This window comes from Oryctolagus cuniculus, chromosome 8, assembly GCF_051225735.1.
Source record: "Oryctolagus cuniculus isolate XC-2025 breed Fujian yellow rabbit chromosome 8, ASM5122573v1, whole genome shotgun sequence".
In the NCBI taxonomy this organism is placed as follows: Eukaryota; Metazoa; Chordata; class Mammalia; order Lagomorpha; family Leporidae; genus Oryctolagus; species Oryctolagus cuniculus.
In genome coordinates this window covers 103,319,198-103,344,296 of record NC_142874.1, presented here as the reverse complement: position 1 = coordinate 103,344,296, position 25,099 = coordinate 103,319,198, and the positions used below count along the sequence as shown (strand labels likewise).

The 25,099-nt window shown below is 37.9% G+C and overlaps 1 pseudogene; it reads right to left on the bottom strand.

Moving 5' to 3' along the window:
• Positions 1-1,252: 1,252 nt before the first annotated feature.
• LOC100343232 (nucleolar and spindle-associated protein 1-like) overlaps positions 1,253-25,099 on the bottom strand; it is a 77,205-nt pseudogene continuing 53,358 nt past the window's right edge.

Sequence of the window (25,099 nt, the reverse complement as noted above, 5' to 3'; positions counted from 1 at the left end):
CTCCATATCCTCCATTGATTTCCCAGGCCATTAGCTGGAAGCTGAATTGGAAGTGCAGTAGCCAGGAATCTGACCTGTGCCCATATAGGATGCCAGCATTGCTGGTGGTGGCTTAACCCCACTGTGCCACAGCACCAGCCTCTTCACCTATGTTTTGATGGTGACCCATTACATGAATTCAGTTGTGGATTCTATATATGTGATGTCATTTGGCAGTTAAAATTGTTTCATATTTTAAATTTTGATTTTTTATTTTCAGATTATGAATTATTTATATCATTAAAGCTTTTCATTTTTAAGCCTTTAATTATTATTATTTTTTAAACATTTTATTTTATTTATTTGAGACATAGAGTTACAGAGAGAGGGAGAGCCAGAGAAATGAGTCAGTTTTGCGAGGGTCAGGAAAGGGTACACACATCTTAGCTGGTCAACTAATTCTTGGAAGACAAGTTTACAAAGAATGAATACCATAATGAGAAAAAATTATTTATGAAGATATTTGAGTAGTACAGAAACGCTACTTAGGTAGAACAAAGATCAAGGATATGAGGTAAGCAAATCTGCCCTCTCTAAAATGAGTAAGATGTAAGGTTGACAGAGCATAGTAAACCTTACAGCACTAATTCCCAAATCGTGATAGGCCCTTGTAGCTTTTCTTTTTAAATAAGCTGGAGTAAAACAGTGACAGATGGCAATTACATGTAGTGGTTTGAACAAAGATGAATATAAACTTAAATGTACTTTTTATGTAGATAAAATATTGATGCTATAACCGAACTGTCAACTCAGTTTCATTAAGATCACCAGGTTCTCTAGACTACAGGATGAAGAGGTGGCCTTTCCCTCCCAGCATAGCCTCCTCTTGGTTTTGTTCAGACCCTCCTGGGGCATATGCTTCAACTAGCTGCCTGTGAGTAAAAGCCCGAAGCGGTCTGCAGATGTGTTAATATGAGAACCAGTAGAGGGAACTTGACATTATGAATACAGTCTAAGAATCTCAAGGATGGGGCTTATTAGAAGGATGAGTTGTACAGGAACTTGGGCCAAAACTATTGCAAAATCTCTGAGCTTTAAGGTGGTGATGTCTTTTTAGGGTACAGCACATGAAGAACTCTTGATCAATGCAGAGATTATGAACCAAGTAATAGTAGAAAAAGATGTTTTGACTAAAGCTTAAAAACAGTATGAAATTATTTACAAAAGGAAACAAATTCAGAACAAAGGAATATTTACAGGATGTGAAAAATGATTAATCTTTAGCCACACTGAGGCCCCTTCAAGCTCCCAAAGCCTTCACTTTCTTCTCTTTCGTTCTTGCTCATATTTGTTCCGTTGCTCTTCCCTAGTTTGCAGACGTGATTGTTTGTTAAGTTTTATTGTGGAAGTTAACTGTTTCTGTGTTCATGCAGAGAATTATTTTCTCTAGATTGCCCCCATGGTTTCAGCTTTCCTTTGTATGGCTCATAGTTGAGAGTTTGAGACAAACTTGCTTTGAGATCAAATACAGGTTTCTTATTGGAGACTGGAGTGTGCTTTGCCACAGTCATCAACTTGAATGGAGTAACAGCAACATTTCCCTTGGTGGTCTTAAACTTGAGTGCCCCGAGCACAGCCTGGCCCTTTGGGGTACTCCCAAAGAGGGTCACGTGGGGATTCTGGCAGGAGTCTTGGTCAGTGAATGCTTATGCTCATTATCTTTGGTAGCTACTGAAAACCTGACATTATTTTAGTTGCTGAGAGAGTGGAGCACTTGGCCGAGCCTTCAGACACAAGGTGCCCTGACCGGCAGGCTGTTGGCTGGCAAGGGTGCAGGCCATAGTGGGGGTCTTCCTTGAAGAAGAACTGGAGTTGCCGCCCCTCCTTTATCAATGGGCTGCTTCTTAAGCTCACTAAATTGCTTGTGTTTTTTTTAAAGATTTACTTATTTATTTGAAAGAGTTACACACAGAGAGAAGGAGAGGCAGAGAGAGAGACAGAGAGAGAGAGAGAGAGAGAGAGAGGTCTTCCATCTGCTGGTTCTCTCCCCAGTTGACCACAATGACTGCAGCTGGGCCTATCCAAAGCCAGGAGCCAGGAGCTTCTTCTGGGTCTCCCACATGCGTGCAGGAGCCCAAGCACTTGGGCCATCTTCCACTGCTTTCCCAGGCCATAGCAGAGAGCTGGATTGGAAGTGGAGCAGCTGGAACTTGAACTGGTGCCTCTATGGGATGCCAGCATGGCAGGAGGCAGCTTTACCTGCTACCAACAGTGTGGGCCTCCTGGTTGTGGTTCTTTAAAATGTTTCCCTTTTCTCTCAACATACTGATCAATGGACTCCATTTCCTTAAAATGAGCCTCATACAGCTTCTTAAATTTTATAGTGACTGCAGTTTCATTTTTTCCAGGTTTGGAAAACCCATCTGTGTTGACGGACTTTCTTTGGGAAGGTACCAGTGAGTCTCTATTGCCATTCATTCCACTTCCACCTGGGGGAACTGCAGTCTCACCTCCTCGGCACTCACGCGGTCCAGAAGGAACTTCTGCAGTTGTCCCGAGAATCTGGTCTCTTGCTTTTCTTGCTTCTGGAATTCAGAGGGCTGCTTATTGTTATCTCTGAAAGCTCCTGCTGGGGGGCAGGGTTCCCGTGGGCTGTGTTGCACCTTCTCCTCCTTTTGGTGACCTGGCCGGCCAGCTCCCTGGCAGCTTGTTCCTCGCCATAGATCTCTATCTTGGGCTCCATACAGGAAGAAGCAGAGGTTTGGCCTTCAGCCTGATGCTCTTTTTCTCTCCCGGCCTCCTCTTTCAGGTGGGCTTTCAAGGCTCTTAACTTGTCTGCTTTCAGGTGAGCCCGGAGGCCCAGGATCTGGGCTAAATTCTGCAGGTCACTGTACTTGAAGCTCCTCCGGAGAGGGGACAATCAACATGATCTGTAATCCACGCAATAAACACAGGCTGGATCCACAAGCCTACTCGGCTCCCTTCAAAACTGTAGCTGCCACAAGTGTTGCTGGTGTGCAATGTCAAGAATCATATCTCCTGATCTCAGCACATATACTTACATATAAATATACACCTGTACACATAAGTATTTGCATGCATACAGTCCATTAAACATAAATATAGACTATATATATACTAATACATAATATATAATGTAAACTACATACAAATAAATCATTATATTCTATATTTATCTTTATGCAGAAATATAGACTGTAAGTATAAATATAGACAATGATTAACTTATATTCCATATTGTTCACTAAGCATAAATTTGATACTTTTTAACTAGTCACACTCTGTTAAGATGTTCTCCATAATGTTATAGGCTGGTTGTTATTAAATTATACAAAATCAGGAAGAATTTTTGAGTGCAAATGTGTGATGATACAATGAAGGTTTCTAGTGGGCAAGATTGACTCATATTTCCTCGAATGTATTATTAGTGTATGTCATTGTTGCCAAAATGACACAGCTACCTAATAGTGAAAAGACAAAAGATGACTTACTTCTGAAAACAATTTTTCATATAATTTTTAGTAACTTTATTTACGAGAAATTTAGTAGAGAAGAGGACACAATAGCATCCCTGGCAGAATGATTGCATCCTTCTCTGAATCCACCTTTGTAGACATTTTCACTTTACTGCCCACACATTGTAAGGTGAATTCTATTTTCTTGCTCCTTGAATCTGTCTTTGTGACTTACATTAGCCAATAAAGTATGGAGGAAATAACATTGTGCCGGTTGCCATTATAGGTCTCAAAAGCTAGAACTCTTCCTCTACCATGAATACAGGCTGATGTGAGTCCTTGGGGATGAGACCACTTGAAGCAGAACACAGTCATTTCAACCAAGACCATCCCAAACCAATGAGAGCCTAGCAGAGCCAATAGCAGTCAACAGACATAAACAAGCACTATCAAAATTAAGTAAAAATTCTCTAGCCTATCTATATCTTGTGAGCAAAATAAGTGTGTGATAGTTTAAGTGACACCCAGAAATAATGCTGAATCATGTATCTGGATAGCCCATGTGCTAGTCAAAACTAACAATCACAGAAGGATCACAATTGAAATTTTAAAATTCAATTTTAAAATGTATACCCAAAAAAACTGCTGAACTTATTTTTATACCAAAACATAGTTCTGTTGCTGTTTATTTAGATAACTGTGATGTCCAAGTAATAACAGCTATGTTTCTTCTTTTTTATTTCATGTGTATATGTTTTTCTTTCACACATATGTGTGTAAATATGCATATAGATCGCTGTTGTTGTTAGTGCTTCTTATGGCCTGGTCAGTACTTTCAAGAGTATGCTAAACAAGCATAGTGTTAACAAACATACTTACCTTTTTTGGGTATTGGATTGAATATGTTATCTCCTGCAGAAGTTTTGTAGATATCTTTCATTAGTTTGGGGAGGTTTTCTTCCATTCTTGTTCTAAGTTTTGATGATGATTATTGTTGAATTTGATTAGATTCTTATTTAGCAGTTAATAAAATGATTATATGTTGGATTTGGTTTGGAAACATCTTCTTAGTATTTTTGCATCTTTGTTTGTGACAAAGATAAATTGTTGCTGTTAGAGCCCTTTTTGAATTTGAGATCAAGATAAGTTTAGACTCATAAATACATTTAGAGATGGATATTACCTTTCTCTTTTCTCAGGAAGAATGTTTTCAAAAATCAATTGTTGTGCTAGTTGAGGGCTTGGTTTTAAATGTAAAAATTCACATCGGAGGATTGCCAGTGCTATCAGTTTTTTGTTCTGTTTCGCTTGTACAAAGCAACATTGTTCATTTTATTTATGGCATATTGAATACTATGAATGAGTGAGAATTCCTAAGGAACTGTGATCAGCTTTGAAATGTTTTTAATTTAATTTTTCCTTTTTTTTATTTTTACCATTGGTTACTTTATGTTTTCTTTTTTTAAGATTTATTCATTTATTTGAAAGGTAGTTATACAGAAAGAGAGAGAGAGAGAGAAAGAGACAGATATTCCATCCACTGCTTCACTTTGCAAATGACCACAATGGCCAGAGCTGGGCCAATCTGAAACCAGGGCCAGGAGCTTCTTCTGGGTCTCCCGTGTGGGTGCAGGGGTCCCAGGACTTTGGCCATGTTTTATTGCTTTCCCAGGCCATAGCAGAGATGGATCCAAAGTGGAGCAGCCCGGACAAAAACTGCTGCCCAGATGGGATGCCAGCACTGCAGGCAGCGGCTTTACCTGCAGTGCCACAGTGCTGGCCCTGGGTACTTTACAATTTCATGTTAATGTCTATCAATACAAATTCAATGCAGTTCACAGCTATAATTCCTAGGATAACAATACTTTCCTCTCCCTTCCTCCCTCTCCCCTTCCTTCTTTACTAATTTTTGAGATAACATATTTTTAAATTATAGTCAAAGACTTAATGCTCCACCAAATGAAGAGTTCAATAAGAAAGAGTAAAAAGACCCTTGTTCAGTGGGAATATAGGAAGGGCTATAAACAATAATCAAATGGAAAGGTGTTCTTTTCACCCATATACAATACAATTCAAAAAAAAAAAACATAGATCATTAAAGCTATACTAGTATGACAGTATTAACCATTGATTTGAGAAAGATATAAAACAAAATTTGAGAACACTAGATTTGCAGTAATTCTGATACATACATGCATTTCTTCATCTTTTTATTTTTTGCTATTTAATTTCATTCTAATTTTATCATCCACATATAAGGAAGAACATGTGATTTTTGCCTTTCTGTGACTGGCTTATTTCACTCAACGTGAGGTCCTCCAGTTGTATTCATTTTACCTTGAATGTTAGAATTTCATTCTTTCTTATAGTTACAAATATTTCATTTTCTTTATTCATTCACCTGATGATGGAACTTTGGGTGATTCCACATTTTGGCTATTCTGAACAGTGCTGCTAGCAACTTGGTTGTACAGGTATCTCTTTCATACGTGCTGATGTCTTTTGGGTTTATACCCAGTAATGGAATTGCTGGATCATAAGGCAAAGCTACTTCTAGCTTTTTAAAGAAATCTCCATACTGTTTTCCAGAGTAGGTGCACTAAATCACATTCCCACGAACAGTGTCTAAGTGTTCCCCTTTCTCCACATTTTTTCAGCATTTGTTACTCTGTCTTTTTGATAATATCCATTCTGACAAGATGAAGTGATATCTCAGATTTACATTTCCCTGATGGCCAGTGATAGTGAGCATGTTTTCATATATTTGCTGGCCCTTCGGCCATTTTTCTTTTTTTGAGACCTGTATGCTGAGGTCCTTCGACCATTTCTTAAGTGAACTGGTTGTCTTTTGGTTGTTGAGTTTTTTTAAGTTGCTGATATATTTGGGATATTAACCCTTTGTCAGATAGGTAGCTTGCAAATATTTTCCCATTCTGTTGTGTGCCTTTTTACTTCACTGATCATTTCCTTTGCTGTGCAGAAGATTCTGAGTTTGATATAATCCTATTTGTTTAGTTTCACCTTTGTTTCCTGTGCTTTCATATTTTACTATCATATTTCATATTTTCAGTCATAGTCTTTCTGTAAGTTATATATGTAATTCCCATATTCAGTTCCTATTTAAGTTTTTGGGTTATAGAATAGGATTGATTCTAATGACATGGCTTATCATAAAAATATATACTAGTGTGTGCATTTCTGAGCACCTAAGCGTAAATTGCATTATAAAGTCAGTTTGAATGCTTTATTGTGAGTAACCCTTACATTTGAATGAGAGTAGTTTGATAAATGTGGTCATAATTTTATATTTTTATAGTAATATTTATTTATTTATCAATTTTCTTTTTTCAACATTTTTATACATAACAATTGTTCATATGTATGTGGTACTTTGTGGTATTTTAATACATGTATATACTGTATAAGGTTGAAATCAGAGTAAATAAACATCACCTCAAACATTTTCACTTCTTTGAATTGAAAAACATTCAATATCCTTTCTTCCAGTTGTTTTTGAAATACACAGCACATTATTGTTATCTATGGTTATACTACTGTGTAATAGAACACTGAAATTTATTTCTCCTATCTAACTGTAACTTAGTACTCATTGGGCAGACTTTCTTCATCCTTTCTGCCCTACGCTCCGTAACCTCTGGTAACCAGTTTATCTTCCTAACAGTAAATCTCAGAGTACTTGATTGTTGCTTTTTTCATTTCAGCAAACCTGCAGGTCAGAACCAGTCTTATTTATTTCTCACACAGTGCTTGTGGAAGAATTGGAGCACCTAATAAATTTTCAGTGAAGATGATAAGAAGTAAAAAGGACTAATCAGACTTACCCTTTTCGCTTTTGATTATTTTATTTGGTCTTTTCTGTAATGCTGATATGTGTACATTTAATGTTATATAATGTCATTGGTAATACTGCTTTTGAGATAATTAGCATGTATATTGATTCATCAAATAAGCCTTTCTGGTTCATTGTCTAATTTATGGTGACATCTGTAAAAGTGACAGCTAAAAATCTAAACATATTAAAACTACATGTTCTGGGCTCATTTCTATAGTACATTATCATATATATAAATGACCTTGTTAACAAATGGAAATGTGTTTTGCAAGTGTCCTCTCTTGTATTTTCAGAGTGAAATTTAAGATTGGGGTCTATTGTGTGCTTTATTTAAAAATTTTTATAATGTTGTTATTTCTATTTTGTGCTTATAACTGGTGAGAAAAAGAGATATTGTAATATATTTTATCTTTATTTACCTACTAGGAATGGAAAGAAATCAACATCAGGATCAATAACATAGCTGTAATAGAATGTTTATCCCAAACATGAAGACATTGTGAAAGCATGAAGGATTAAGAAAAATTATTTTTTCCAACTGCTAATACATTAAATCATAACCTGAAAGAAATTTCCTATGCTCATTTGGGCACAGTTTTTTGTCATCTTACCAGATTGTTGCTCACATCATAACCATCTTTACATATGAAACTTTGTTGTCTTTTTTAAGTAAAGTTTTGTGCCACATGGCAATTTTGTGAATGATGGACCTTCGTTATGATGCCGGGCAATGGAGCAGTAAAGTGTCTATCCATGAATCATGTGAAAGCCATCATAACATTGTCGTACAAAGCACTGTTCAAATGTATGTGTTCTGACTATGTTACTGGTTTATGCAGTCACTCTACAGTATTTCTAATCATTATTCTAGAATGTACTGCACATACTTTTGGAAAAGTTTATTATAAAATGTATGTTGTGCTACACTGTTAGCAATCTCATATATCTGTTCACCATATATCTTTTTTTAACTTAATCAAATATATATTTTTTTAACTTTTATTTAATGAATATAAATTTCCAAAGTACAGAATATTGATTACAATGGCTTCCTCCCCATAATGTCCCTCCATCCGCAACCCTCCCCTTATCCACTCCCTCTCCCCTTCCATTCATATCAAGATTCATTTTCGATTCTCTTTATATACAGAAGATCAGTTTAGCATACATTAAGTAAAGATTTCAACAGTTTGCTCCCACACAGAAACAGAAAGTGAAAAATACTGTTTGAGTACTAGTTATAGCATTAGATCTCAATGTACAGCACACTAAGGACAAAGAACCTACATGAGGAGCGAGTGCACAGTGACTCCTGTTGTTGACTTAACAAATTGACACTCTTGTTTATGGCATCAGTAATCACCCTAGGCTCTTGTCATGAGTTGTCAAGGCTATGGAAGCCCCCTGAGATCACTGACTCTGATCATTTTTAGACAAGGCCATAGTCAAACTGGAAGTTCTCTCCTCTCTTCAGAGAAAGGTACCTCCTTCTTTGATGACCCATTCTTTCCACTGGGATCTCACTCGTGGAGATCTTTCATTTAGGTTTTTTTTTTTCCCCCCAGAGTGTCTTGGCTTTCCATGCCTGAAATACTCTCATGGGCTTTTCAGCCAGATCCGCATGCCTTAAGGGCTGATTCTGAGGCCAGAGTGCTATTAGGACATTTGCCATTCTATGGGTCTGCTGTGTATCTCACTTCCCATGTTGGATCATTCTCTCCCTTTTTGATTCTATCAGCTAGTATTTGCAGACACTATTCTTGTTTATGTGATCCCTTTGGTTCTTAGTCCTATCATTCTGATCAATTGTGACCAGAAATTGATCACTGGGACTAGTGAGATGGCATTGGTACATGCCACCTCGATGGGATGGAATTGGAATCCCCTAGTATGTTTCTAACTCTACTGTTTGAGGTAAGTCAGCTTGAGCATGGCCCGAATTGCACATCTCTTCCCTCTCTTATTCCCACTCTTATATTTAACAGCAATCACTTTTCAGTTAAGTTTCAGCACCTAAGAAGAATTGTGTATTGATTACAGTATTCAACCAAAAGTATTAAGTAGAACAAACAAACAAAAAAAATACTAAGAGGGATAACATATTAAGCTGTTCATCAACAGTCAGGGTGAGGGCTGATCAAGTCACTGTTTCTCATAGTGTTCATTTCATTTTAACAGGTTTTTCCATGTGTTTGATTTAGTTTCATGTTAATTCATTTTACATGGCTCATAAGCATAAAAATGGCTTTTTATGTTGCCTGAAAGTAGCAGGTCTCTCTGTTGGTTTTCTCTTCCCATTAAATCAAGAAAAAAATCTTGGCCAGCACTGAGGCTCACTAGGCTAATCCTCCGCCTGTGGTGCTGGCACCCCGGGGTTCTAGTCCCGGATGGGGTGCCGGGTTCTGTCCCGGTTGCCCCTCTTCCAGGCCAGCTCTCTGCTGTGGCCCTGGGAAGGCAGTGGAGGGTGGCCCAAGTGCTTGGGCCCTTCACCCGCATCGGAGACTAGGAGGAAGCACCTGGCTCCTGGCTTCAGATTGGCGCAGTGCGCCGGCCGTAGCAGCCATTTGGGGGGTGAACCAATAGGAGGAAGACCTTTCTCTCTGTCTCTCTCTCTCTCTCTCACTGTCTAACTCTGCCTGTCAAAAAAAAAAGAAAAAGTAAAAAAATCTTGTACCTTGTCCTTCTTGTCCCTCCAAGCACATCCTCTTTGATCCAACTTAGGATCTAAGGAACCATGAGTACTTTTTACGACTCAGTATCGGAGGAGGAACTTCTCCCAAGTTATCACAGCAACTAAAGACACTGGTGCAACACTATCAAGATTAGGACTTCTATGACTGTATCAAGAGCCTTGCTGGACATGGAGTTAGGTCACCGTGGAGTCTGTGAATGGAATCTGGAAGAAGACATTGAAAAGGTTTTCTTATTTTTTTTTATTTTTTTATTTTTATTTATTTATTTATTTTTGACAGGCAGAGTGGACAGTGAGAGAGAGAGACAGAGAGAAAGGTCTTCCTTTGCTGTTGGTTCACCCTCCAATTGCTGCCACGGTCAACGCGCTGCAGCCGGCACACCGCGCTGATCCGATGGCAGGAGCCAGGTACTTCTCCTGGTCTCCCATGGGGTGCAGGGCCCAAGCACTTGGGCCATCCTCCACTGCACTCCCTGGCCACAGCAGAGAGCTGGCCTGGAAGAGGGGCAACCGAGACAGAATCCGGCATCCCGACTGGGACTAGAATCCGGTGTGCCGGCGCCGCAAGGTGTAGGATTAGCCTAGTGAGCTGCGGCACCGGCCTGAAAAGGTTTACTATCACTACAAAGGATTTTGCAAGAATGGGGGGGGGGGGGGCTGCTAAAATCAAAAAGGCAGTGGTTGAAATGGCAAAAAATTTCAGCATAGGTGTGGATGAGGGTGACATCCTAGAAGTGGCTCTTTTTTTTTTTTTAAGATTTATTCATTTATGTTGGAGGCAGAGTTACAGACAGAGTGAGAGAGACAGAGAGAAAGGTCCTCCATCTGCTGGTTCACTCTCCACATGGCTGCAATGGCTGGAACTGGGCTGATCTGAAGTCAGGACCAGGGTCTCCCATGTGGATTTGGAAATCCAAGCACTTGGGCCATTTTCTGCTGTTTTCCCAGGCCACTGGCAGAGAGTTGGTTGGAAGTGGAGCAGCTGGGACTCAACCAGCAGCTATCTGGGATGCCAGCACCGTAGGCACTATATGCCACAGTGCCTGCCCCTAGAATTGGTTCTTGAATAATTGACTACTGTAGAATAGGCAAGACAAATGACAACTGCAGGAGAAGAAAAAGAAGAAACACACTCAAGAAATTTCACAGTGAAAGATTTAGTACAAACTTTTGTAGAACTCAATAAGCGCCTTAGTCAGAAAGCATGGACTCCAACCCCTAAGTATTTTCCTTCATAGAGAGAAATATCTCTGGTGAATCATATGTTTACATGCTTGTCTATGATGAAAAAAGAGAAACCAACAAAGCAAGCCATCACCTAGGTACTTCTGATATGGAACCTAATCAGGAAGTTAGGAATAGATTGATTAGATTCAAAAGCTAAAGACATGATCTCATCTGTATCCCCCCACCTGTTAATCAGACTATGTAACCACTCCCCTTTGGAAGTTAATAAGAGGTATGGAGTGCCTTGGGTCTACCCCCGTTATCCCGCACACACCACCTGTTTTGGCTGCCACTACTGCCCACGCAGCTACTCCCACACTTCTGACCTATAGAGTCCTTCACATAGCCCCAGTCTGCCCTCTGAGAGCCTGGTATGGAGTTCCTAGTTTATATTTCAACCCCCTTTCCCTTAATAAAGCTCTTATGTCCCTTTGTCTTTCTCTTAGTTCCCCAGATAAATTCTGAGCTTTACCTTGTTGCCCATTTCATTTATGCCTAAGCTTAGAATGCTTCTCTAAGCTTGAGACAAGAGCCCAAAATATTAATTTTAAAATATGCTAGCCAATTACACTTCCAAAAAGAGTGACGCTTCACTAAGAATAGGCTCAGATAAGTCCTTCAGGAGATGTCCAGGAGAAGACAGAGAGCTTAATGCATATTATTGCCCCCAAGGTGTTCCAGTGAGACAGATGTGGAGGTAGAAGACTGTGATATTGATGAAACTGACCCTGTAGACATCTAGATAAATGTATGTGTTTGTATGTTTTTAAAAAAATATTCGAGGTGGCATCACTGTGGTGTAGTGGGTAAAGTCACTGCCTGCAGCCCATATGTGAGCCAGTTCAGGTCCTGGCTGCTCCACTTCTGATCCAGCTCTCTGCAATGGCCTGGGAAAGCAGTAGAAGGTGGCCCAAGTCCTTGGGCCCCTGCACCTGCATAGGAAACACAGAAGAAGCTCCTGGTTCCTGGCTTTGCATTGCCACAGCTCTGGCCATTGTCGCCATCTGGGGAGTGAACCAGTGGATGGAAGACTTTCTCTCTCTGTCTCTGCCTCTATCTCTCTGTAACTCTGCCTTTCAAATAAATAAATAAATAAATCTTTAAAAAATATTTGAAAAATAAAAACAAAATAAGAATGAAGGGTTTATAGAATAAGGATACAAAGAAAAAATTTTATTGTACAGCTGTACAATTTGTGTTTTAAGCTGTGTTATTGTGGAAAAGTCAAAAAGTTGGCCAGCGCCGCAGCTCAGTAGGCTAATCCTCCGCCTTGCGGCGCCGGCACACCGGATTCTAGTCCCGGTTGGGGTGCCGGATTCTGTCCCGGTTGCCCCTCTTCCAGGCCAGTTCTCTGCTGTGGCCCGGGAGTGCAGTGGAGGATGGCCCTGCACCCCATGGGAGACCAGGAGAAGCACCTGGCTCCTGCCATCGGATCAGTGCGGTGCGCCGGCCACGGCGGCCATTGGAGGGTGAACCGATGGCAAAGGAAGACCTTTCTCTCTGTCTCTCTCTCTCACTGTCCACTCTGCCTGTCAAAAAAAAAAAAGTAAAAAAAAGAAAAAAGATGCTTGCTATGCTCCTAAATGTGTATATATGAGATACACAAAATTTGTTCACCTTAAAAATTTTAAAAATTAAAAATAAAAATTATAAAAAATTAAAAAAATTAAGTAAATTTTTGATTGAATAAACATATATTACTTTACAAAAAAAATTATTAACTAGACAAGTTTGAGTAAACTAAAGTTAACTTATTATGAAGAAAGAAATATTTCCTGTAAATGCAATGTATCCCAGGATCGCAGTGTTTATAAAGTCCACAGAAGAGGACAGTATTGCTCAAGGCCTTCACATGCACTTATTCACTCACTCAGTGACCCCTGCATAGCAGCTTACAGTCCTGCAAACTCCATTCACAGTAAGTGCCATACAGCTGTACCAGTATTTTTCTTTTATACCATATGTCTACTTTTCAATACTTAATTCTTAAATATTTACCATTTGATTATAGTTACCTACAGTAATCAATATAATACTATAGCTTGCTATACAGGTTTGTAGACTGGGGGCGAGGTCTATAACATAAAGCCTAGGTATAGTCCGCTATGCCATCTACTATTGTGCAAGTACACTCTATGGTGTTTCCACAATGACAAAGTCGTCTAATGATACATTTATCAGAAAATATCCATGATATTAAGTGGTAGACAAAGCTCTTACAATGAAATTTGTTCCTTTTAAATAAATTTTTTAAAAAAGGAAATCCTAAAAAAAGTGTTCTTTTTAGTTAGAAGATTATCCTTGTTAGACTTCAATCCCACTGTTTTGATCAAAATAATTAAGTTTTCATTGATTGCCAGTATCACAAAGTGTTAAATTACAAACAGCAGAATGCACTGCAGTCTGCTTACCTCAGATGAAAATGCTTAGGAAGTTAAGGTGCTTACATAAGTTTTGGAACAGCAGGAGGCCAGTATTTAGGTTAGTTTCAAGTACAGTTTTCTTTTTTTTTAATTTTTTTTAAAATTTATTTGACAGGTAGAGTTATAGACAGTGAGAGAGAGAGACAGAGAGAAAGGTCTTTCCTCCGTTGGCTCACCCAAATGACCGCTACGGCCAGGAGCCAAGTGCTTCTCCTGGTCTCCCATGCGGGTGCAGGGCCCAAGCACTTGGGCCATCCTCCACTGCCTTCCCGTGCCACAGCAGAGAGCTGGCCTGGAAGTGGAGCAGCCGGGACTAGAACCTGAAGCCATATGGGATGCCGGTGCTGCAGGCGGAGGATTAACCAAGTGAGCCATTGCGCTGGCCCCTCAAATACAGTTTTCAACACTTTGATCTATTGTGCTTCTGCCAAAGTCAGTAAAGTTGTCACATCACATAGAAATTGATGAATAAATTCTGCTAGCCTTAGACCCTTTCACCATTACCATGATCTGTGCCAGGAAACTGCATAACCTATATTCCTGTCTTCCTTTTAACCTGACGCAAGTTTAGCATCTGTATATCTGACTTTTATAAATGAAATTCTTTTCAAAACTCAAGATCCAAAGAAATTAAGCTTATTTATTTTTGCCTTCCTGCTATCTACTCCAGAGACAGTATAGTGATGGATGGTGAGTGAGCCAAGTTCTGTTTTTGCCGCATTCAACAGCCATTCAACACACTTACCCATCATCTTGTTGAGCAAAACTACAACAAAAACATTCTGCTCCCAGCTAACCTAATACACACATTTCCTTGTACATTCTCACCCTTTCTCTTTCATCCATCACACTTACATTTCTGTGTAATGTATAATCATAATATGTCCTTGATATCTATAACCTAAGAAATAAAAGAAGAGATAGAATTAACAGAAAATCTAATAAAATATATAAATATATAACCAACAAAATGACAAAAATATGGGTAGCTCATAAAGCCTTTGTTCCCACATGTATGAAACCATAGTTTGTATTTATAACCTTTTTTTTACATAGAATCAATACAATTTTTCTCTCTGTGATTTTTTTCTCATTTTTTTTTATTTAGTAAATATAAATTTCCAAAGTACAGTTTATGGATTACAATGGCTCCCCACCCAGTTTCCCTACCACTTGCACCCCTCCCATCTCACGCTCCCACTCCCATTCCATTCACATCAAAATTCATTTTAAATTCTCTTTATATACAGAAGATCAGTTTAGCATACATTAAGTAAAGATTTCATCAGTTTGCACCCACACAGAAACACAAAGTATAAAATACTGTTTCAGTACTGGTTATAGCATTACTTCACATTGGACAACACATTAAGGACAGATCCCACATGAGAAGTAAGTACACAGTGACTCCTGTTGTTGACTTAACAATTTGACACTCTTGTTTATGGCATCAGTAATCTCCGTAGGCTCTAGTCCTGAGTTGCCAAGGCTATGGAAGCCTTTTGAGTTTGCTGACTTCGATCTTATTCCAACAGGGTCATAGTCAAAGTGGAAGTTCTCTCTTCCCTTCAGAGAAAGGTACCTCCTTCTTTGATGGCCCCATTCTTTCCACTGGGATCTCACTCGCAGAGATCTTTCATTTAAGTCCTTTTTTTTTTGACAGAGTGTCTTGGCTTTCCATGCCTGAAATACTCTCATGGGCTCTTCAGCCAGATCCGAATGCCTTAAGGGCTGTTCTGAGGCCAGAGTGCTATTTAGGACATCTGCTAGTCTATGAGTCTGCTATGTATCCCGCTTCTCTCTCTGGGATTTAAAAAAAAAAAGATTTATTTATCTGAATGGCAAGGTGAAGACAGAGAGAGAGAGAGAGAAAGGGAGAGAGAGAGAGGAAGAGGGAGAGGGAGAGGGGTATCTTCCATCCACTGATTCGTTCTTGAAATAGTAGTAATGGCTAGATCTGGCCTGATCCAAAACCAGGAGCCAGGAGCTGCTTCATGGTCTCTCACCTGGTTGCAGGGGCCTAAGCACTTGCACCATCTCTCACTGCTTTTCCCAGGGACATTAACAAGGAGCTGGATTAGAAATAAAGCAGCAGAGACTCACACTGTAGCCCATATTGGATGCTTGTGCTATAGGCAGCAGTTTTACTCACTATGCCACAGTGTGGGCCCCCACTCAGGATCTTAACTGAACTGGGGGTTATCTGATAGGATGGCCTAGATTTCATTTTTAGTATTTCTAAATTCTTTATGAATTATTATTATTATTATTGTATTATTTTATGCTGTCTTCATAGGTTTTCACCCTGTGCATAATCATTGGAGTTCCTGTATCTGGCTTTACAGTGCCAACCTTGTGGGACACCTAGATGGAGTTATAAGCTCCTGGCTTCAGCCTAGACTAGCCCCAGCCAAGATGGTCATTTGGGGAATGAACCAGCTGATGGAAGGTTTCTCCTCCTCCTCCTCCACCTCCTCCTTCCCCCCTTCTCTCTATTTTGCCCTGCCCCTCTCAGTCTCTCCCTCTGCATCCATCACTCTGCTTGCCACTCTGCCTTTCATATAACTATATTTAAAAAATCAGGTTCCTCTTTCTTGTCCTCTTTGTGAAGAAGAAACCTTATTTCATGGTGACAATCTGGATAAATCTGTCCACAAACATGCTAACTTCTTTTTCTCTTTGTTTTCTTAATAGCATCAGGTAGGTATTTAATCCCCCATGCCGTGGTGCTGCATGAGGCCTAATACTTGCCAGAGCCACTGGTGGCAGATTGAGCAGCCAGTTTTGATAGTATGATTTACTTTGATGAAGGGAAGATCCTATCCTATCAAGTTCCTATACAAATGCCCACCACGGCCATTATGTCCTCTTTTTGTTAGATCTTATTCAGGTGGCCTGGGAAGGTGGAGAGGAAAGGGAACTGGTTTCCACACACATCTTCTCATTCAGTTATTGGGCTCTTTTACTGAGAGCATTCACATAGGACACAGATTCCCACCCTCAGGACATTTTCAAAACAGTTTTTCCTCATCAACAGCACTTCAATCATGTTCTTTCCATGTCTATAAAGCACAACTATGTACTTAGGCTCACACATCAAGGAAGATCTTATTTCTAGCCATTTCTCTTCCCAGTAAGAGAATAATTGAATGTTCTTAAAGCTCTGTTCTTAAAAACTTCCTTCCACACTCTTTTCCAGCATCATATTTAAAGGGGTTATAATGTTACAGGGCTATATTTTCCTATTTTGCAATTCAGTATAGCAGATTGCATTGTCATCCTGAATTCTAATTCTCCACTCCTTTACAAGTCCACATATCTTGCATATTATTGTGTTGGTTCCTTTCACTAAGGCAGGAGAGTAGGTTTCCTTACTTTTTGCCTTAGATTTGGTCATGTGACTTCAAGTAGAAGGCAACTGAAAGGGACAAATGTCATAGCTTTGTCACTGGGCACTATATATTTCCACACACATATATTCTTGCACCTTTTTTGTGACAACAGAAAGGACATACTTTTGTCAAGTGCTTTGGTCCCAGGAAAATGAGGGGGCACACAGATGACAGAGCTGACCTGGACAGTGAAGCCTAAAATTGAACTGAGAACAGAATAAATAATTAGAAGCTTAATAATCAGATATAACAACTTCTGTGCAAAAATAAATGATTCTTGTTTTAAGCTACTTAGTTTTGGCACTGAATTAACTGTATTGTTGTAATATGTGGACAACATACTTACAGAAGAAGAGATAAATGGCTAGAAAGAATATTGAAGAAATATGACTTAAGTGTTACCAATTTGTAAGAGACATAAATCTATACTTCTGAAGAGGCTCACGTTACTCCAATAAAATTTAAAAAGTCATATTTCAAAACTGTTGGGGTGTATGCAAGTGAAAAGAGAGACAGGACATGGGAACTCCTCCTCTGAAGAGCACCACTGGCAAGTTCCCAGCGTGCCTCTTTTATTGACAAGGATAACATCAGCCATTTGTGCAGCACATGCACTTGGTTATCTAACTCCAAGATTACTTGTAAGTAATTTCTTGTAAGTAAGATTACTGATAATCTTCAGAACATGATTTTCAAGGCATTGGTGGGGCACCTTGCGACTCAGTTTACTAGATTAGAAAGTCTGGGAAAGCAGCTGCATGTCCTCATGGGAGCCAATGTTCTTTTTGATAGTAAGTCATCTATTCACCTTAATCAACTCCGGCAGCCACACCCTGCATCCAGGAGGATATGTCCTCACTGAGAGTGCTTTTGCAGAAAATATTTTCTCTACAAAAAGAAACATTATAATTAACACGTTGAAAGACTGAGAATCTAAAAAAGAGCAAGAAAGAAACTTGCCATGAACTCAATGGATCTGTAATAAGATTGACAGCTGATTCTTCATGAGAAATCATGGAGTCTAGAAGGTAGTGGATTACTTGTTTAAAGTGCTATAAGAACCGAAAAAGTCAGCTAAGAACTCTAAATCTGGCAAAACTATTTTTCAACAATGAGGGAAAATAAGACATTCAAAGATAAACAAATTCTGAGTCAGTTTTTTTAAATTTCAGGGAAACTTTTCTGTTGAAATAAAAGTACATCAGACAATAAATCAAAGCTGAATGAAGAAACAGAAGTTGTCAGGTAAACATATAAATATATAAAAGTAGACATTGTTGCATTTCTGGTCTTTAGCTGCTGTATTTCCAGCACCATTTAAAAGACAAGAACATATAAAACAATTATAGCTTTATGTTACTGAGCACAGAATGTGAAGAAATCATTTGTGACAATAACACAAAGTAAGTGAAACCCCTAAAAAAATTCTGTATGCAATTAAAATTAAATTGCTCTTGAATCAAATGCGATTGGTATACATTTATGATGTTAAATGCAATAACTATGGTACACTCAAAGAAGCTATCTATAAATGAACACAAAAAAATATTAAAGGGAATCAAAATTATTCACTACAATAAAAATCACCTTAGACAATAATGAAGGAAAAGGTGAACAAGAAATGTATGATATAAACAAAACAAAGAGCAATGTGGCAGACATGACATTTCTATATCAGTACTTACTACAAATATAAGTGGATTAAATTTCCCAATCAAATGGCAGATGGGTAGAATGATACAAACAAAACAAAACATGAATTGACTAAATGCTGCCTGCAAGAAACTCACTTGAAATTCAAAAACACAATTAGGTTTAAGATTAAACAATTCAAAATGTTGTTTCCTGAAAACAGCAACTGAAAAAAGAAAGAGACCTTGAATGACTATACTAACATAAAACAAAATAAACTTTTAGTGAAAAAGTGCCACAAGAGACAGTGTTAAATTACATATTGATAAAAATGGCAGTTTGTCAGAAAGACATTATAATTATAAACATGTGGCAAAGTATAATGTTCTGAAATGTATGAAACCAATATTGAATTGAAAAGAGAAATAGATGATTCTATAACAATATTGGGAGACTTAATGACTCCAATTTTGGTAACAGAATATCTAGACAAAATTTAAAACTGGAAGTCTAGTTGTTAAATAACACTGAAAAGCAAACAGACCAAACATGCACACAAGAGAAATTTTGAAAGTTATTGAATGGGGTGGGGGTGGTGCAGTGGCATAGTGGGTAAAGCCTTCAGTGCCAGCATCCCACATGAACACCGGTTTGAATCCTGGCTGCTCCATTTCTGATCTAGTTCCCTGCTATGTGCCTGGGAAAGCAGTAGAAGATGGCCCAAGTCCTTGGCTCTTGCACCCATGTAGGAGACCTGGATAAAACTCCCGGCACCTGGCTTTAGATCAGCTCAGCTCTGGCCATCACAGCAATTTGGAGAGTGAATTAGAAGATGGAGAACCTCACTTTCTCTCTGCCTCTCTCTCTCTCTCTCTCTCTCTCTCTCTCTTTGTCTCTGCCTCTCTGTAACTTTGCATTTCAAATGAATAAATAAAACTTTTTTTAAAAAGCAAAAAGGAAAGTTAATGAGGCAGGCATTGTGGTGCAGGAGGTTAAGCTGACACCTGGGATGTCCCATTTGAGATGTCCCATATCAAAGTGACAGATGGAGTCCCAATTGCTCCACTTCCCATTAATCTTCCTGCTAATGCATCTGGCAAGGCAAGGCTTGATGACCCAAATACTTGGGTCCCTGACCTTCAGGTAGGAGACATGGATGGAGTTCCAGATTCCTAGCTTTGGTCTGGGCCATCCTCTGCAGTTGTGGGCATTTGGGGAATGAAACAACAGATTGAAGATATTTCTCCCTCTCTCTCAGATTGAAGATATTTCTACCCTCCCTTCTCTCTCTCTTTCTCTGCAACTCTGCCTTCAAAAAAATAAATGAAATTAAAGAAAAAAGATTTTTGGAAAAATGGTTCTTACCTTGATGCAAAATATTCTGAAATGCATGTAGTATTTTCTTTATATACAATTTCCATGAACCGTTTTAATATCCATTGCATGGATGGATTTCAAAATTTTTTGCATCAAAATAAAAATCTTTAATTTCATTTTCCACAAAATTTTAAAAATATTCTCACAGCATATATAATATATATTCAATGGAATATTAGTTATCAGTAAACAGAAATGAAATTCTAAAACATGCTACAATATGAATATATATTGAAAGCATTGTGCTAAGTGAAATAAGCCAACTACAAAAAGTCAAATATTGTGTGGTTCCATTTATAAAAATTTGTTAAGTAAAATTAATAAGGACTGAAAGTAGAGTAGATGCTACTAAGGATTTGGATGTGGGTGGAATGGTGAGATTGTATTTGGTGGGTATAAAGCTTCTATTTGGAGCCATGATGTTTGCACAGCATTGAAAAGAAAACTGAGGACCTTGAAACTCCACCTTATGGTGGTATTCTTAGTGTACCAGAAAGGGAAGACTGCCATCAACTTATTTGTAAATGTTAAAATGTTTTCATCAACAAATTAAGAAATTATGTTCAATTAATAGTAGAAACTCTGATTTTTCTCATGTATTGATTTGATGGTTGAAACATAAAGTGTAATTTATCTCAGTTTAACCTACCACAATTATAAGAAGATGTCAATCACAGAGTTAATATCTTCCTGATGCCAACCTCATTGTTTCAGCAGCCTTGGGGCTCATCAGCACCTTAACTTCAGTAGGTATTTCATATCAGCCAATAGCAATTGCTAATAAAAGCGTTTCCTTAGTTTGTGGTATGATGTCATGTACCATCTGCTAACTAGAATTTGATTTTCAGAATGTCAAGTCAGTCAAGTCAAAGAAATAGGGACCGGCATTGTAGAGTAGTGGGTGAATCCACCACCTGTAATGCCCGTGGCCCACACGGGTGCCAATTCAAGTCCAGCTCCCTGCTAATAGCCTAGAAAAGGCAGCAGAAGATGGCTCAAGTGCTTGGGACCCTGTTACCCACATGAGAGAATAAGAAACAGCTCCTGGCTGCTGACTACGGTCTGGCCAATCTCTGGCTGTTGTGGCTTTTGGGGTGTAAGCCACCTTTGCAAAAGCATGCAGCTGTTGACAAACAGAGTTGTGCTACAGAAGAGACTGCCATTGTTGTCATTAGATGTGGAATCAGGATGCTTTGCCCTTCAGAGCCATTGCAGTTTTACTGTCATTAAATCAGGTAAATTACATATCCTGCACCCTTCCTCTTGCCTCAAATAACTGTTCCAAATTGCTGGAACTGGTTTCAGAATATAAACTTTTAGGATATTGGAAAGGATATTTAGCAAGTTAACTTAACACATAGGGAAATCACAAAGTTTGAATTTATTTGCCATTTTATTAACAAGATTTAACACTGACTGATTTTGATAAAAGAAATTGAGTTAACTATCAAGATGCGCGTTCCATGATTAACCAAAACAGCAGCTCTAATAGAGGATGCCAAAATTCAAATATAAGATGTCTTTGTTTATTTGTTTTGTTTTTGTTTTATCATGGCCATTACTATTTGAATACACATTTTATTCCTATCCCAGGAATCCAACTCCACATAAAAACTTGAACAATATTCTATAATTAGATTTGAAGCCTTGATTATCTTTGGAGCACTGTCTACAGTTTAGATATATCTTCTATAAATTCCTAAGGCTGTTCAGGGGAAAGATTTATGAAAGTCTAAATCCAAATGCTTTATCCTTATTTCTTATTAATCTGACTTTCTACACATAACTCCAAAAAATTCTGATCTGTGCAATGCATTAGCATCACAATTTTATCACCACAGCTTCTTCTGGCATGCAGGCTAAATCATTCATAGTCCTTTTGATTATTATTAGTTTAAGATGAAACTGGGAAAATTTGAAAAGCTGTAATTTTTTTACATAGATAAGAAACACTGAAATTCAACAGTGTTAGGAAAAGTACCTTAAGCCTCACTAATAAATGCACTTCTACAATTATTTGTGTTGATGTATTTTTAATGTGTTTTGAAGGAATAATGTTCTTATATATCTATGTGTGTATGTGCAATGTTGAAAATCATTTCACATTTGAGATGCCTATCTGAATCAATCATGTACCTCCTCAGAAATTTAAGGCCTTTTGTCCTATTTTTCATTCTACATAAAGTTTAGAAAGCTTAAAGCTTAGTGTCATCACTAAATTGTGTGTTATCACAATGGAATCTTTAATATTAGTGCCTTAGCCAAAGACCCATATATAATGCTGTGTTTGCATTTTGAAGAAACAGTTACAATGTTATTTTGTCATTTTATTGTTGCAACTAAGAATGTTAATACTATGTAAAAATCTTTTTTATGGTGTTCTTACTATTTAAATTTCATTTGCAATGAATTGGTCTTTGCTTTAAATTGTTTTCCTCCAAGATAACCAGAGGCCTATTGTGATACTATTAAGATGTAACCATATTTTCTTTTGTGAACTTTGACTGTCAAAATTTTACTTTAAACTCAGAGAAAATGAGAGATGAGAGGATTGCAATAAGAATGGAGACAAAAAACATAAAGTGATATAATACTAAAATAAAAGATTTTTGCGCAGTTACATTAATATGGTAAATGAGAATGACAGCATAATTTAAAGGTTACTGCACATGCAGATGATATACATGTGAATCTCCTTATGATTTCTTTGTTGAACAAAACTTTAAGGAAATGCTTACAGAAAAGCAAAGCATTGTGTTACTTTTTTTCCATTGAATATTTACTAAAATTTAAATTGTCCTATTTTATATTCAATCTTTAAGTAAAAAATTAAATGTAATGCTTGCTACATAATTTATAATCATTAGTTTTTTGGCGCATTATGATGGAACCAAACATATCTGACTAAAGATAGAACTTCAAAATATTGTTACAACAATAAGATGTTTAATTTTGAACACAATAAAAGCCATATAGAAATGATATTCTGAGGCTGTTGTTTGAATTGGAACATAGTTATAAATTTTCTTCCTTAATTGAGTGTAGTACATAAGGTTTATGGAAAATGCACATTATCTTTCAATTCTATTTTCCTATGAAGTTTTTTCAGTGCCTTCATGTGATAAGTCGTGTTTAGGGCTGGAACCACAGAGAAGTTAAGGGAAAATTAGATCATTGTTCCATGGTCTAAAACGAGTTTGTGTGTTTATTTGTATGTGTATGTATTTTGTTCAGTGTAATTAGTCTTTCAGGTTGATTGTACTTTATCATGAAATTAGATGAGGTAGACACCAATAGATACCCTGCTTGCAGTTTGAAATCAGCAGGTAATCAAAAAACAAAACAAAATCAACAGTACAACTTTATCCATAGGAATATACTTTTAAATAAGTTTCATTTATCCAACAGAAGACAAGATTATGGACAATTATTAATAAGACTATCACTACAAAAGTTCTGAAAGGGAGAGAAGCTGCTTCAGGCTCTTGGCGGACTATTTGTATCTTCCACTAGCCTTGGAAATAAAAGATTAAACTCAGGATAGGACAGATTGTCCTCAGTATTTCTTGGTTTGAATTAAGAAAGAACACACAAAAAAAGGACCTCTGATAGATAATGACAATAATGAAAGGTAAAACTACAAAGTTGGCAGAAAAAACTTTAGGAGACTATTTTTGTAGTAGGGTGGAGAAGTTTCAGAAACTAATTTTCAGAAGTAGGTCATAAGACAATAAGTATCATTATATTAAAATTAAGATTTTAGAGATGGGCATTAGGATGAGGTGTTGAACCACTGTGATGACCACATGCCATATTGCTGTGCCTGGGTAGGTGTACTAGATATAGGTCCAAATCCCACCTTCCTGAGACTGCAGGCCCTGGAGTACAGGAGTTATAGCTTAGGTAGCTGGATCCTTCTAATCACAGAGGGGCCCTGAATTGACTGGGCCTAACCCATGGAGTTATCAGCATTTGAAAAATCCATCAATGGATGGGGGCTGTCTATCAAACGTGTCTGACTATCTGTCTCCCCTCCACTGTCCTCTGAAATAAATGTATTTTTTCATTTAAAATTTTAAGCTCAGTCTGGTATACTGTATGCAAATTCACTGGGCAGGTGACCAGTTGAAGGATTGTATTTGTAGTGTTTATAATTCATATTATTTGTGTTGCTGCTGCAAATGAATTAGAAAAAAGTTATTCTATTAGTTTAATGGACAAAGTTATCAACAGTTAATACAGAGAAAATAAAATCCTGAAAGCTAACAGAAAAAATGAAGAAATGCTCAAATTCTTGTCAGATTTTAATTCATGTATATTGTAAGTAAAAAAATATTTGGGAGCTGGATAATGCCAAGGATTGATGAAGATATGGGAATACAGGAATACAGATTGTTACAGCCATTCTGAAAAGTTATGAACCACCACTCACCTAAATTAAGTATTCACATAACCTATGACACTAGTAGAGAGTTGAGGTGGTGTGAAGGGTGGACAAACTTGAAGTCTTGGGTAGATAAAATCTATACTAATGCTTAATATATTTATTGAGAGATTGCATAAATGGGTGAATGGATGAATGAAGTTCTGTATCTCCCACAATGAAACTCTTCTAGAAAAAGAGGTTGGGTGGAGATTGTGAAAGGTGTGGAAATATTACATGGTTATAAAAACTTTCTTCAATTTTGCTGCACGGGTAGATGCTTACTCAACTTATCCCTAAATCCCAACCCATAAATGATCGGAAAGCTAGTACCAAAAGGGAAATAACCATTTATGAACTAACTATATGATGAAATGAGCTAATTGTTTCATTTGATAGTTTAAAGTCTTTTTTTTTTTTAGATTTTATTTATTTATTTCAGAGGTAGAGTTACAGACAGTGAGAGGGAGAGACAGAGGGAAAGGTTTTCAATCCTTTGATACTCTCCAAATGGCTGCAGTGCCCAGAGCTGGACCTATCGAAGGCCAAGAGCCAGGAACTTCTTTTAGGTCTCCCATGTGGGTGCAGGGGCCCAAGCACTTGGACCATCTTCTGTTACTTTCCG